This window comes from Chiloscyllium punctatum, chromosome 6, assembly GCF_047496795.1.
Source record: "Chiloscyllium punctatum isolate Juve2018m chromosome 6, sChiPun1.3, whole genome shotgun sequence".
Lineage (NCBI taxonomy): Eukaryota > Metazoa > Chordata > Chondrichthyes > Orectolobiformes > Hemiscylliidae > Chiloscyllium > Chiloscyllium punctatum.
This window is the reverse complement of record NC_092744.1, coordinates 95,613,283-95,629,023: the sequence shown is the minus strand read 5'-3', so window position 1 is coordinate 95,629,023 and position 15,741 is coordinate 95,613,283.

Genomic DNA, 15,741 nt, shown 5'->3' with positions numbered 1-15,741 from the left:
TGGAAATGTGGTTTGACCAGAGCCTTAGAAAGCCTCAGAATCCCCACCAGCATATCCTACTCCTATCGAGATGAATGACAACATTGTATCTGCCTTCTTAACTACTGACTCAACCCGCAAGTGTATCTAAGGCGAATCCTGCGCTTGGAATCCCAAGTCCCTTTATTACTCAGATTTCTGATTTTTTTTCCCATTTAGTAAATAGTCTCTGCCTATATTCTTCATATCAAAGTGCATGACCTCATACTCTCCCACATTGTGTTCCATCTCCTACTCCTTTTCCCACTCTCCGAAAACTGTCGAAATTTTTCTGCAGGCTCCTTGCCTCCTCAATATTACATGCATCTCCACCTATCTTTGCTTCATCTGCAAACGTAGCCGGAATGCCTTCTGTCCCGCCACTCAGATCATTAACCTATAAAGTGAAATGTTGTGGTCCTAACACTGACTCTTGTGGAACACTGCTTGTCACCGGTTGCCATCCTGAAAGGGACAATTTTATCCTCACTCTGCATCCTGTAAGAGACCCAATCTTTTATCAATGCAAGTACCTGTCCTCTGACACCATGGGTCCTTATCTTACTCTGCAGCCTCCTGTGCGTTACCATATCAGAGGCCTTCTGGAAGTTCAAATAGGTAATTCTCTTTGGTCCAACCCTTCGTTACCTCCTCAAAGAATTCTCATTATCTTGAGAGCAATGTAGGTTATTGAAATGGGGAGCAATAAGAAGGTCAGGATTATTCCAACACACAGAGTGGAGATGTTCCACAAAGCAGTTTCTATTTTGCTCACTAATGCAAAGGAGACTGCATTGTGAGCAGCAATGACAGGAGATTGGATTGAAAGTGTACAAGTGAAATGTTGCTTCACCTGGAAGGTGTGTTTAGAGCCTTGAACAATGAAGAGGGAAGAGATGAATGGACAAATGCTGCAGCTTCTGCATTTACATGGGAAGGTGCCATGGGGGTGTGGGGAAGTGTTCGGGGTAATGGAGCGTGCCTCAGAAGGAGTCGTCGCTGTGAATTTCTGACAGTGGACGGGAGGGGAAGATGTATTTGATTCTGTTGTCCTGCTGGAGGTGGTGGAAGTGGCAGAGGATGATTCTGTGAATGCAGATTCTAGTGCAGTCGGAAGGGAGGACAAGGGGAGATCTATCAATGTCCTGGGAAGGAGGGGACGGAGGGAGGGCAGAAACGAAATGGGACAGACTGTAAGCTCAGTCTATCAGATTTAGGGGAATTCTCGTTTGTGAGAAAAGGAAGACATGAAGGAAGCTTCCTAAAGGAATGTGGCATTATCGAACAGAAATGACAAAGCCAGGGAAACTGGGAGAGTGGAGTCACCCTCAGCTGATCATGTGTTCTGCCACATACGTAGGTTCCCTCTGAATGATTGAAAAGAGCCAGGCATTTCAAATGCAGATTTATGTCATATATCTGCAGTGTGAAAATAGACACAGATGAAGGTCAGCAGATGTGTGTGTGTGTGGGAGGCGGGGAGACATTTAAGCAGGTACTGATTAATAACTCTCAGTAATGTTTGGCTCTGGTGAAAAAGAATATGAGATGAAGATGTGAAGATGAACCACCCATGATGCACAAAGGCTGTGAAGGTTTCTAATCAATCACAAACTAAAGAATTCAGATTGGTGAGCTCTAGCGTCGTCCACATTTGGAAAATTTACTTTTGGAACAAGAAGCAGATTGTATAAACCAAAATACAAAGAAAAACATTTCAAAATTGGCAAGAAATATGAAAAGAAACTAACCGCAAGAATTTTCCCATATTGAATTGAAAACCGTCATGATATGTGTGTGACCCTTGGAAGGACGGCAGGAAAGAATATGTGGGACAACTGTAGGATGTGACTGGGGAACTGATTTCAAGGAAGAGGCAGATAATTTAAAACAGTATTTTACATCGTTCCTCGCAGGGGAATGCACGAAGAGTTTCAATATTATAAACAAAATTGTAGTCAGATGAAAGTTTTGCCCTGTCTCGAACAAAACGAACAAGGCTTTTCTCAAACAGAAAAGACCAAAGGTAAACAGCTAATCAGCAATTGATAGCTTGCTTTAATAAAAGTGGTTACAGAGTGGTTGGTGGCACTGTGTGAAATACTCCATAACTCTCGGGATTACAGGCATGTTCCAGTGAAACTGGCGAAACTCCAAAGTGGCACCTTTCTTCAAGAAGAGAGTGAGTCTTCAAGTGTTTAAGTGCTCCCTTTGTCTGAATAGTGGAGTATATCTGACAGGCTTAATGGCCTCATGGTGCACTTTCATCCTGAGTGATTTAAAAAAAGTAAAACTCTGCTCCTTCCTCTGATGCGTTACATACTTGGGGATGAACATTTTGCTGAAGTTGAATTATTTTGAATATTATCTGGAACATTGTACAAACGACATCATCCAGAGAATTCTAGAAACTTCACTCATAAGAACATTTTATAACCATGTGGGGGTATTGCGTCGGTGAGAGAGAGAGAGAGAGAGAAGGTGCTACATTGCAGTGGTGAGAGTGTGAGTGTGAGAGAGTAGAGAGAATCCGGTGACCCTTATCCTGACAAAGTGGAGAAGGATATTGATGCTTTTCCTGTATTGCTGGACTTTTCTTTGGACCGCAGATACTGTACTGAGCTGGGTGGTGTGCTCAGACCATGCTCTGAGAAGAGAAAGGTACCCCACTGTACTAGACTATTCTCCAGGACCTCCATGTCCCTGTCGACAAGCTGTGGTGTAATTTACCCTTATCTGCCATGCTCGGGTAAACTGCCATGCCGGAGGAAACATCACAGAAGCGCTTCACAGGTGGCTCCCAAGGAGTGAGAATGTCACTTAGACAGGGGACGAAACGTCTGCAACACAGATTCCCATCTCGGCGAACAGAACCACAACATCGAGTAAACTATGCAGGGCAACTCCAAACTGTGAAACTCAACCGTGTGCCCATTGGCCTCTTAATGATGGCAGCAGTACCAGGGATCACTGAATATCCAGGGACATCTGGGCGATGGTGAGCACCTCCAGCCATGATGGGTGGGAGAATTGGGCTGGGATTGAATGAGAGGGACACCATGTGTTGGGGTGGGTTGTTAATGAGGTGAGTTCGATAAGATAACACCAGGAAACTAGCTCTGCCTCGTGCAGACATTCCTTCTGTGACATTCAATGAAAATGGCACTGAGACAAATTATTGTACGATTCAGCCCAATGAGTCGAAGGTTCTGCTGATCCCACTCCCAGTTACAACGCTGCAGGACAAATGCTTATCCAAGCCTCTCAATCATCTTAACTTACACCAATATTCTGCTCCCCCATCATTCCTAGAAACAGTGGCTTATATTGCAAGATGCTATCGAAATGATTTCATTTCACAATTTTTAAACCTACCATCAGATCCTTTTGTGAAATTCTCTCTTAATCTCCCCCTCTCTTTTAACCAAGCTCCTCCCAGTTGTTGGTACTTAAACTGATTCCCCCGCCATCTCTCTCTGGCAGTGAGTTTCACACCCACAGCACTCCTGTCTCATGCCACAATGTAGATATGGAGTTGTAAATGGAGAGGTGCTGCACATCCTGTCACTTCCAGCATGAGCTGCAAGTTTCCCCACACTGGGCAGTGATCTAACACAGTGTTACACAGCAATGCAGTGATTGGTGTACACAGCTGTGTATGCTGGGATGGTAATTGCTCCAGATTAATGGATAAATTCACTGCTATTCACTGCACAGCTCCCCATGCTGCATGGATATCCAGTCCTTTGTGTGTTCTTCACAACGCCCTGTGCTGAACAGATCATCGAGTCCAAGTTTATATATCAGTGCACTGTTGGACACATAAGTCGTGAACTGGTGAGCTCTAAACAGTGTTCGATCCTGGACGGATTGCGAAGCAGTGCCTCATGCTGAGCAGGGACCTCATCTGGGCTTATGCGTGTCTGGGATGGATCTGGGAGGTGGATTGAGTATCCGATATAATTCCTGACATGATTATCACTCCTCCGGCTCGGCCCATTCCGCTGGTAAATGTGAGGTGTTGTGTTTGAGATAGAATTTACTTTGTCAAAATATTCGACATTAAGCAAAACACAATTTATTCGAAGTCTGTCTATAAAAGACAACAAAAGGAAGAGGAACTTGCAATAACTTAATTCTGTTGGAAAACTAGCAGAATAATAGTTTATTGAACTACTATACATTAACTGTTCCAATATGGTATCAACCGATAAGCACACAAATGTCAAAAAACAAATGCAGGCAACAGATTGTCTGACATGTAGTTCCCCAATCCAGAAGGTAAGAACATCAAACCACAGTTCTGAGAGAAATCACACAGAGTGTGTGTAGCACCAGGGAGAGATTTACTGCCTTCCAACCCTGCTGAGACCCCATCAATAACTGGTGAAAGGTAAAACTAAGGATCCTGGTTCTGTGAGAGTTTGACCATCACTCCACAAGACAAGGTTGCGGCTGCAAGAACACAAGGAATGGACTGTACCTACATCGTCTATGGCTCTGTAGGTGTCTCTCAAAAATGGTGAAACCCACCTAAGCCGTTTAATGCTGGACAGACAGAAGTCAAAGTCAAACTTAAATAAATAAAACAAAAAGATGCAGCAGGCCTGGTGATCAGACACAGACGGCCTCGGGAGCCCAGCAATTCCTATATTGCAAAAACACAGCAGAATCATCGAGCTTGTGAAGAGAAAGAATTATGTCTCTCCCCCACCTCGTTGTTTACAACTGGAGATGTGCCATGAGCCCAATAATCTGTGATATCAAAATCCCACCCACATCAAGTATTATTGTGATATATCAAAGTTGCCGTGAAATGGGGTTGACTGGAGCTGTTTGTTCAGTGACTGTGATTAATATCAGTCTTCCTGGACCTAACTGGGTCACTGGAGGATTTCCCTCTTCCATAATTAGGAACTTCTTTCAACTTGTTATGCCATAGTATTCGGGGCAGAGTCAAACTCAACAAGATTGGGATCAGCAGCGACAGAGAAAGAGAGAGAGATCAGAACCTGAGAACATTAGAATGGTCCAACAATGGATTTTAATTTGAGAACATTAGACTGGAATCTTCCAACAATGAATCAGAATCTGAGAACATTAGACTGGAATGTTACAACAATGGACAGGAGTTTATTCTGGGCTCTTCACTGGCTTTCTCAGGATTGGCCGAATTTACGAGTGCGGATACTAGCCGTAATGATAATTATTCAAGTTGGGTACTATCCCATCCTCGCTATTATTGGTGTGCCTGGTAAGTCAATCTCTATCAATTCTATGTATGATGCTGAATGTTATTGCTATTCTGGTTGATTATATTTAACAAAAGCATAAACTTTCAGTCACAAACGCCACTTCCTTCTCATGCATTTCCAAAATACTTACTCATAAACATCTAAGAAGGTAAAAGACTGTTCAGAACCTTGAGTCTCCATTTACGGTGAACTGTTTTGTATCTCCATATTCTCTCTGTCATCAAACCTGCCGACACCCACCTATATAATATCCCCAACCTCCATCTCTGCCTGAGTTCTGTTGCTGACTTTGCCATCATCTAACCCTTCGTTAACGACAGATTTTATGGCTCCAGTTCTATTCTGACCTCTCTTCCAGTTACAAATAGTTTGACCACAAACTTGTTCTTGTCTCTACAGTTACTTCACAACAGGGAATCTGAAACAGAGGAATAATGACACTGACTGTGTAATTCAGAGGCACGGGTTATGAATCTAAAAGTATTGTCTGAAATTCTATCACAGCCGATGACTAAATTTAAATTCCAATATCAAAAATTGGAATGAAGCCTATTTTCACTCATGGCAAGCATAAACCACCGGGATTTCTTTTCTTATTTTATTGATAACCTTTAGTAAAGAAACCTAACATGTTTGCCCTGTCTGAACTAAGCGTCACCTCAGATCCACAACAATATGGTTGCCTCCATATTGCCCTGACAAATGGCCCCGTGGTCAAGGGCAGTTAGGATGGACAATAAATGCTGCCCTTGCCAGTGAGGCTGGCATCCCGCGAAACAACAACATTAAAGGTGAAATAACCAAGGAAATGTGGATGCTGGCGATCTGATATAAAATTCTCCACCGTCTGAAAGAATGTTGGAGAATCTCAGCAGGTATGGAAATCTGTCGGAAAAAAAAACAAATAACGTTTCGAGTTCAGTGAACCTATCAAAACTGAATGCAACTGAGAAATAATATTATTATATCAGGGATGGATGGAAGGGTGAGCGGGAGGTTTGTGTTGAGTGGATGATGTCCAGCAAATGAGAGAAAGTGAGAGTGAGAGAGAGAGAGATGGAGAGAGAGAGAGAGAGAGAGAGAGAGAGAGAGGAAAATCAAGCAAATGATGGACTGGAATGAAAACAGAATGGGAAGTTATTCTACCATTTCCCCTTTTCACATATTCCTGAGTATCATATTTATTATGGGATGTCCCTGCTTACCGTGAGTTATGTTCCCTCTATCTCTCGTCTCTGAGTGTGGTGATCAACTCCATCAGCAATACTTATAGTCGCTGAGATATAGAGAAACATAATGTTCCATTGTCAACTGCTTCTTTGGAGAGAGGAACTGTTACTGTGCGACTGTGTGGAGATATAAGAGCTTTCTCAGCCAGGAAGAGAAACTGAGGAGCTGAAACATGTGTTGCTGGAAAAGCACAGCAGGTCAGGCAGCATCCAAAGATCAGGAGAATCGACGTTTCGGGCATGTACCCTTCTTCAGGAATGAGGAAAGTGTGCCAAGCAGACTAAGATAAAATGTAGAGAGGTGGGACTTGGGGGAGGGCCGTTGAAAATGCGATAGGTGGAAACAGGTGAAGGTGAGGGTGATAGGCCGGAGAGGGGGTGGGAGCGGAGAGGTCAGGAAAAAAATTGCAGGTCAGGAAGGTGGTGCTGAGTACGAGGATTGGCATTGAGACAAGGTGGGGGAGGGGAAATGAGGAAGCTGGAGAAATCTAAATTCATCCCTTGTGGTTGGAGGGTTCCCAGGCAGAAGATGAGGCATGTTCGTGACATGTGGGAGAGAGCAGACTCCCAACTTCCTGTGCAACAGGCAGCAGGGACTGAATGATCGATCCTTTTTTTGCCCAGTAGTTTTGATGGGATGAATGGCTTCCCCACATTCTTGTGAAATCAGATTGAGGTGCTAAATGAACTCCTCATTTTACTGTGGAAATGTACAGTGCTGTTACATAAATGTTCCCCAGACTTTAACAGCACGATCCTGAATGTTATCCGAGTCTTGCTGCACATGGTCACAGACAGGTTCAAGAGCTGAAGAGGGACAACTTGTTCTGAAAATTTTGTAAAGTTCAGTGAATGCCCCCTCTTCTGCTGGCACGGTGGCTCAGTAACTAACACTGCTGCCTCACATCACCAGGGTACCAGGTTCGAATGGGCAACTGTCTGTGTGGAGTTTGCACATTCCCAACTTGTCTGCATGAGTTTTCTCCAATGCTCCGGTTTCCTCCCACAGTCCGAAGATGTGCAGGTCAGGTGAATTGGCCATGCTAAACTGTCCATTATGTTAACTGCATTAGTCAGAGGGAAATGTGTCAGGTTGGGTTACTCTTTGGAGGGTCGGTATGGGATGGCTGGGCCAAGGGTCCTGTTTCCACACTGTCTGGTCAGTTTAGACTCAATGGGCTGAATAGCCTCCTTCCCCACACCGTCGGGGTTGTTTGATGACAAACTGGAGGTGCCTGGGCTGAGGAAGCTACACTGAGGATCTCGTGCAGATGTGTCCTACGGCTGAGATGATTGATGCCCACCAATGATAATCAACTTCCCTTGTGCCGTGAATGATACCAAACACCGGAGAGGTCACAATTAATTCTCAGGAAGTGTGATTTTTTTCAGGTTCCTTGACGTCATCCTCAGTCAAATACTGCCTCGAATTCAGGACCAGTCTCTCTTACCTGAGCCCCTGTGTTACCTCTTTGTTCGTCTCAATGGGTCATGGTGTAGAAGCAGAAAGGTTTTCTTCAAACAGAGGGTAGTGAATGTCAGGAATTCTATTACACAGAGAGTCAGGAGAGGTAGAACACTGAAAGGGACTAATGATGTCCCGCAATTGGATATGGGTGTTGAAGAGTGGGGTAGTAAATCTGCCGGTGACACAAAGGTAGTTGGAGTGGTACAGAATATGGAGGGCTATTGTAGGTTGCAACGGGACATTGAAAGGATGCAGAGCTGGGCTGAGAATTGGCAAATGGAGTTCAAACGGAAGTGATTCATCTTGCAAGCTCGAATGTGAATGTAGAAGACATGGTTAAAGGCAGGATTCATGGCAGTGTGGAGGAACAGAGGGTTCTTGGGGTCCGTGTCCACAGATTCCTCAAAGTTGCTATCCAGGTTGATTGGGTTGTTAAGATGCGCATGGTGTGTTGGCTATCAATTGCAGGGGGATTGAGTTTAAGAGACACGAGGTTATGCTGCAGCTCGATAGAGCCCTGTTCAAACCGCACAGGGAATATTGTGTTCAGTTCTGGTCTCGTTATCATAGGAAGGATAAGAAAGCTTTGCAGAGGGTAAAGAGGAGATTTACCAGGATGCTGCCACGACAGGAGGGCAGGTCTTATGAAGAAACCATGAGGGAGCGAGGGCTTTTCAAGTACAAGTTAATGAGAGACATAGAACATAGAACATAGAACATAGAACGTTATAGCGCGGTACAGGCCCTTCGGCCCTCGATGTTGCGCCGCCCTGTCATACTCAGCTGAAACCCATTCCACCTACACTATTCCATGTATGTCTATTTGCCTGTCCAATCACGACTTAAATGCACATAAACATGGCGAATCTACTACAGATGCAGGCAAAGCATTCCATACCCTTACTACTCTCTGAGTAAAGAAACTACCTCCAACATCCGTTTTATACTTATCTCCCCTCACTTTAAAGTTGTGTCCCCTCGTGTTTGCCGTACCTATACTTGGAAAAAGAGAGTGAATGGCCAGAAACATTTTCCGAGGGCAGAAATGTCTATCACTAGGTGGCATAATGTTAAGGTAATTGGAGGAAGTTTTAAGGGAGATATCAGAGATAGATTCTTTACACAGAGAGTATTGGGTGTGTCGAATGCACTGCCAGCGGTGGTAGTAGAGTCAAATACTTGAGGGAAACTTAAGAGACTTTTGGATAGGCACATGGAACAAAGTGAACTGAAGCATGAAGGTTAGTCTGATCTTGGAGTAGGATGAACGGCACAACGTCGAGGGCTGAAGGTCCTAACTGCATGTATTCATGTAGAACTCTGAGCTCAAAAACTGCATGAATTCATGTAAAGCTTCGTTGTTTCACTTTTTAGATTAGAATCAATGTAAACATCATGGCACAGACAGACAACACAGGGGGGCACCACTTTCAACATATTGTCTTGCTATCACCATTATTAACAGCTAACCTGAGAATTCAACTTTTAAAAAAAGGTTTTGTGATTTACATATGAAAGAAGTGAAACTATCGTAGTACTCTTAAAGATGAAAGGCTTAACAGATAATCAATTTTTCATTGTACAATTTCAGTTAAATTACAATGTAAATTTCTGCTATAAATTCTGTGTTAGGCGTGAGTACCCCACTATCACCTGATGAAGGAGCGATGCTCCGAAATCTAGTGTACTTCCAATTAAACCTGTTGGACTATAACCTGGTGTTGTGTGATTTTTAACTTTGTACACCGCAGTTGAACACCAGCATCTCCAAATCAGTACTTTTCTTTGTTCTGTGTTCTATGGAAGTGCTCAAGAAGACTTGAACATTAAGGAAGATTTGAGACTTGGAGCAGGTCAGCCTTGATCTTAGTGAAGGGCAAGGCAAGCTTCGGATGTGAATGACCTGTCCCTGTTTCTGATGTTCTCCCATTCTATTTTTGGAAAGTTAGTAGGTATTATTTTCCTGGAAGGTCTTTTATGGAATGTTGCAATCAGGGAGACCAACGGATTTTATGAGCCATTGCTGGGTGAGATTTGGTATTCACTGTGAATCTGGGTCTCAAACATGATCAACAAAATGAAGTACAAGTTACAGAGAGAGGAAGCTCTGTAAAAAGAGTTTAGCGACCTCTTTCATATCCAGCCTGGGCCTTTCAATTACATTTTACAAATCTCCCAAACCGTGTGGGACAGTGTTGAGGGATGAAATGGTCTCCTCTATTTCTGTGCACTATGCTATAACAGTAAGTGAACTCTAACTGCCCCTGTCTAGCAGGCTAGAGGGGTTGAATGGAGCACAGAAACATGGGACTAAGGAGCAGGATTGGGTCATTAGAGAATTTGAGACTTCTCCACCAGGCATTACGATTGTGGCTGATCAGATTTTGGTCACAGCCTCATCTTCCTCTCTGTGTCCCATTATCCGTGACTCTGTTCTCTGTCAAATCTTTAACTAACTCAGCTGTGAATGCTTGTAATCAGAGAAGCATCACAAACTTTTGGCGAAGAGAATTCCCATTTGAATAGCCCTTTAAGAATTTTTCCTCCTATCGCTGTGAGAATAAGAGAGTCATACAGAGTGGAAACAGATCCTTTTGTCCAAATTATCCTTGCCAATCAAGCATCTTAATCAGATCTCTTCCCACTTGCCACATCCCTCTGAACCATTCCTATTTATGTACCTATCCAGATAAATTTTAAACGTGTAATTGAACCAACTTTCACCACTTCCTCTGACAGTACACCCACCAGCGTCTGTATGAAAAAGTTTCACCTCAGGTCCCTTCTAAGTCTTTGTCCTAAGTCACCTCCACCCTATGCCGTCTAGTTATGGACGCCCCTACACTGGAAAAAAAGATCTTGCCCATTCAGAATATCCATGCCCCTCAGGAGTTTTTAAACCTCTGTCATGTCACCATTCAGCCTCTGACAGGCCGGGAAAAAGCCTCATCCTGTTCATCATCTCCCTGTAGCTCAAACCCTCAGGTTCCAGAAAATCCTTGTAAATCTTTTCTGCACCCTTTCAAGCTTGACAACATCCATCGTTTAGCAGCGTCAACTGACATGTTCGCAGTATTCTTAAAGTGATCTCACCCACATCCTGTACACGTGCAACACACCATCCCAACTCCTGTACTCAATGTTCTGACTGATTAAGGCAAGCATGCCAACCACGTTCCTGAGCACTCTACCGACCTAAACTCCACTTTCAATGAACTATGAATCTTCACCCGTAGGACTCTTTGTTCAGCAACATTCCCCAGGGTACTACCCTGCTTTAACTTACCAAAATGCAAAACCTCACAAATATATAATTAAACTCCATCTGCCAGTCCTTGGTTCCTTGATGGTCAAGGATCCCGTTATATTCTGAGATAATCTTCTTCACTGTCCACTGCACCACTTTGGTGATGTTATCTGTAAACTTACTAACCATGCCTCCGATAATCACATCAAAGTTGTTTATAGCCATGATGAAAAGCAGTGAGCTCAGCATTGATTCTTTCAGCACACCCCTGGCCACAAGAGTTCAGTCTGGAAAATAATCCATTACCTTCAATCCAATTTTGTATCCAATTGGTTAGGTTTTCCTAGATTACATATAAAATAATTTTAGTATTCTGTCTACGATGAGGTACCGTATTAATTGTCTTGCTGAAGTCTGTGTAAACAATCTTCTTTGTCACCTCTTCATAATACTTAATCACATTAATTAGACATGATTTCCATCTCACAAATCCATATTGACTATCCATAATCAGTCCTTGTCTTTGTAAATAGATGTAAATCCTATTCCTCAGAATCCCCTCCAACGAACTCCTCGACACTGACGTTGGCTGATTGAGTCAATAATTCCCTGTGTTTTTTTTTTGTTGGCTTATTGCTCCCTTTTCTAGCCCCAATCTTGCACTGGCCACAAAAAAATATAACTAGGTTGGTGATATGACCAATGATATAGTTCTCAGAGTGTGTCAGGGTCAGTGTTAGGAACAAGTCAGGCAGATTTCTTTAATCTACAAAACCAACATGTTTATGACCAAAACAATGTTGCTCAAACCATGATGGAAAGAGGAATGACGAGATGATATTGCAAATATGTACCTCATTTCCCAGCACTTGGTCCAGAGCATTCTCGTCCTTTCCTGTCCATGTGCTTGCCCAAATGCCGTTAAAATAAATGCTTCAACCACGTCCGTTGGCAGCTCATTCCTTTTGTGTACCACTCTCTTTGAAAAATACTGAGAACCCCCCCCCCCCAACACACACACACACACACACACACACACACGTATTGTTGATAACAAACTGAGAAGCAAAATATCTGCAAAGTTAACTTGAAATAACATTGTCCAAATATAATTCGAACTCATGACCAAAGGAAAAATGAGAGTTTGACCCAATTGCTGTTCTATTTATAAAGTCATCAAGTCCTACAGCATGGAGAGAGGCAGAGAGGCCCTTTGGCCCAAACTTGTCCATGCTGACCCAAATATCCAACCCCACTAACCTCATTTCCCAGCACTTGGCCCATTGCGTTCTCGTCCTTTCCTGTCCATGTACTTGTCCAAATGCCGTTTAAATATCGTTAATATAAATGCTTCAACCACTTCCGTTAGCAGCTCATTCCCTTTGTGTACCACTCTCTGTGTAAAACAGTTTCCACTAGTTTCCCTTTTATTCTTTCCCCTCTCACCTTAAACTGATGCCCTCTCCTCCTCGATTCCCCAACTCCAGGAAAAAAGGCTGGATCCATTCACCCTATCCATGTAAACTTCTGTAAGATCCCTCTCAGTCTTCTATTCTCTAAAGAAAAAAGTCCTCGCTTGTCCAACCTCTCCCTATAATTCATATTGTCGAGTTCTGGCAACATTTTTGTAAATTCCGTCGGCACACATTACAAATTAAAAACATCCTTCCGATCGCAATGTGACTAAAACTGAACACAGCACTTCAAGTGCAGCCTCACCAACATCCTGTATAACTGAAACATAACTTCCCAACTGCTCACCTCCATGTCCTGACCGATGCTTGCTGGTGTGGCAAAAGCCTTCTTCACTGCCATGTCTAACTATGACCCCACATTCAGAGAACGGTGGACCGAAACTCCATGGTCCCTCTGCTCAACTACACTCCTTAAGGTCCTGCCAATCACCATGAAACTCCTACCTTGATCTAACGTTGCCAAAATATTCCTCGGCACACTTCTCCAGTTTGATCAAGGCCCTGCTGCAATTTCTGATATACTTCCTCACTCTCCGTGATACCACCTATTTTAGTGTCTACTTCAAGTTTCCTAATCATGCTTTGTACATTCGCAAGTATATCATCGTTACAGATAACAAACAGCAATGGACCCAGCACTGACCCCTGCGGCACTTCATGTGTCACAGGCCTCCAGTCCTTGAGCATCCTTCCACTAGTACCTATTGCTTACTACCATGAAGCCAATTGTGTGTCCAATTTGCCAACTCCCTCTGGATTCCATGCAATTCTAACTTTCCAGACCAGCCTATCAATGGTAACCTTGTCAAAGGCCTCACTGAAAATTGTACAGACTACGGCTACCGCCCTACCCTCATCAACATTCCTGGTCATTTCATCAATGAACTCAAACAAATTTGAGAGGCATGATCTCCCACTCACAAAGCCATGCAATGTTTCCAGTCTAAAAACAACTATTAATAATAATTATTAAAATTAATAATAACAAACTAATAAATTATAATAAGATGACTTTTTCAGTGGATAATAAATTATCCATTGTATGTGATTTTGGAACGTGCATCATGGGTGAAGGGCAGAATAGATTTTGTCCCTGTGTCATTGAACTGTATTGAAAAAAGCAAGGGTGGCATGGTGGTTCAGTGGCTAGTGCTGCTGCCTCATAGTGCCATGGATCCGGGTTTGGTTCCAGCTTCGGGTGACTCTCTGTGTGGAGTTTGCACATTATCACTGTGTTTGTGTGCGTTTCCTCTGGGTACTCCATTTTCCTTCCACAATTCAAAGATATATCGGACAGGTGAATTGGCCATGTTAAATTACCCATAGTGTTATGTGCATTCGTCAGGGGTAAATATAGGTGTGGTCTTGTTTGGCCAAATAGCCTATTTCCATACTGTCGGGAACCTGTCAAAAAAAAACTATTTCTAAACAAACTTTATCTTTCCAAATGCATGTATATCTCATCCTTCAGAGACTTCTCACGTAACCTACCTACCACAGATGTTAGGTTTCCTAGTCTATAGATCCCAGATTTTTCTTTGCTTCCCTTCTTGAATAATGCCACCACATTTGCTAATCTCCAATATTCTGGAGCTTAAACTGTAGCTAACGATGATGCAAAAATATCAATCAGCGTCCCCGTAGTTTCTTCTGTAGCCTCTTGCAGTGTTCTTGGATCCATCTGTTTAGAACCAAGAGATTTATCCACCTTCATACATTCTAATGCATCCAACACGTCTTTTCATGTGATATTGACTCATCCCAAGATAACACTACGACTTTTGTTCACCTCCCAAATCTTCATTTATTTCTCCACGGTTAAGGCAGAAGAAAAATATTCATTGAGAATCTCACACATCTCCTATGGTTCTCGACATGCATGTTCATTTTGGACATTGTGGGGTCATATTCTCATTTAGTTATTCATTTTACTTTAATATACTTAAAAGAACCTTTTTGGATTCACCCTAATCTTCTCAGCCAAGGCTATCTTGTACCCCCTTTTCGCCCTCCTGATTTCCTTCTTCAGTAAACTACTGTATCCCCTGTACACCTCCAGGTATTCCCTCGATCCCAGCTGCCTGGACCTGATCCACGCCTCTGTTTTACTGGTCCACGCCTCAATATATTTTGACATCCATGCTTCCCTCTTCCACCAACCTTGCCCTTTACGCTCACAGGACCATATAGACCTAGAACTCTAGACGTTTCACGTTTAAATGCCTCCCACTTGCAGGAGGTCCCTCTCCTCTAACCAATCCCTACAAGCTCCTGTCTAATTCTGTCAAAATTCGCCTTTCCCCAATTTAGAACTTGAATATGTGGAGCAGTTTTGTACTTTTTCATAACTATTTTAAAATTAATACAACTATGGTCACTGGTCTCAGAGTGCTCCCCCATTGTCACCACAGTTACCTGTCCTGCCCTAGTTCTGAGAGTAGGTCAAGGTTTGACGCTTCCCCAGTTGCACCCTCTACATACTGCTTGAGGAAATTTTTCTGAACACACTTAATAGTTGCACCCCTTCTCAGTCTTTAATTCTATGTCATTCCCAGTCTATGTTAGGAAAATGATAATCTCCTACTAATGCAATCCCATTGGCCCTGCAAGTCTCCCCAATCGCTCTACATATTTTTGTTCCGCGAATTCCTCGTTTACTATTTGGGGGCCTATGGAACAACACAAATGATATCACTATACCCTTATTATTTCTAAGTTCCCCCACAAATCCTCACTGGATATTCCTTCAGTTATTTTATCTCTGATCACTGCTGTGATGCTCGCCTTAATCAAAAATGAAACTCCCCCTCCCCTCCTTCCACCATCTCTCTCCTGCATAAAGCAACTTTACCCTGGTACATTAAGCTGCCAGTCCTGTCCCTCCCTTAGCCATGTTTCTGTAATGGCTATAATATCCCAGTCCCACATGCATATCCACGCCCTTGGTTCATCGGTCTTATCTGTCAGCCATCTTGCATTGAAACAAATGCAATTTAATTCAACAGACATTCCTTACTCCCTGCCGTGTTCCAGCCTGACCTGTCTCTTC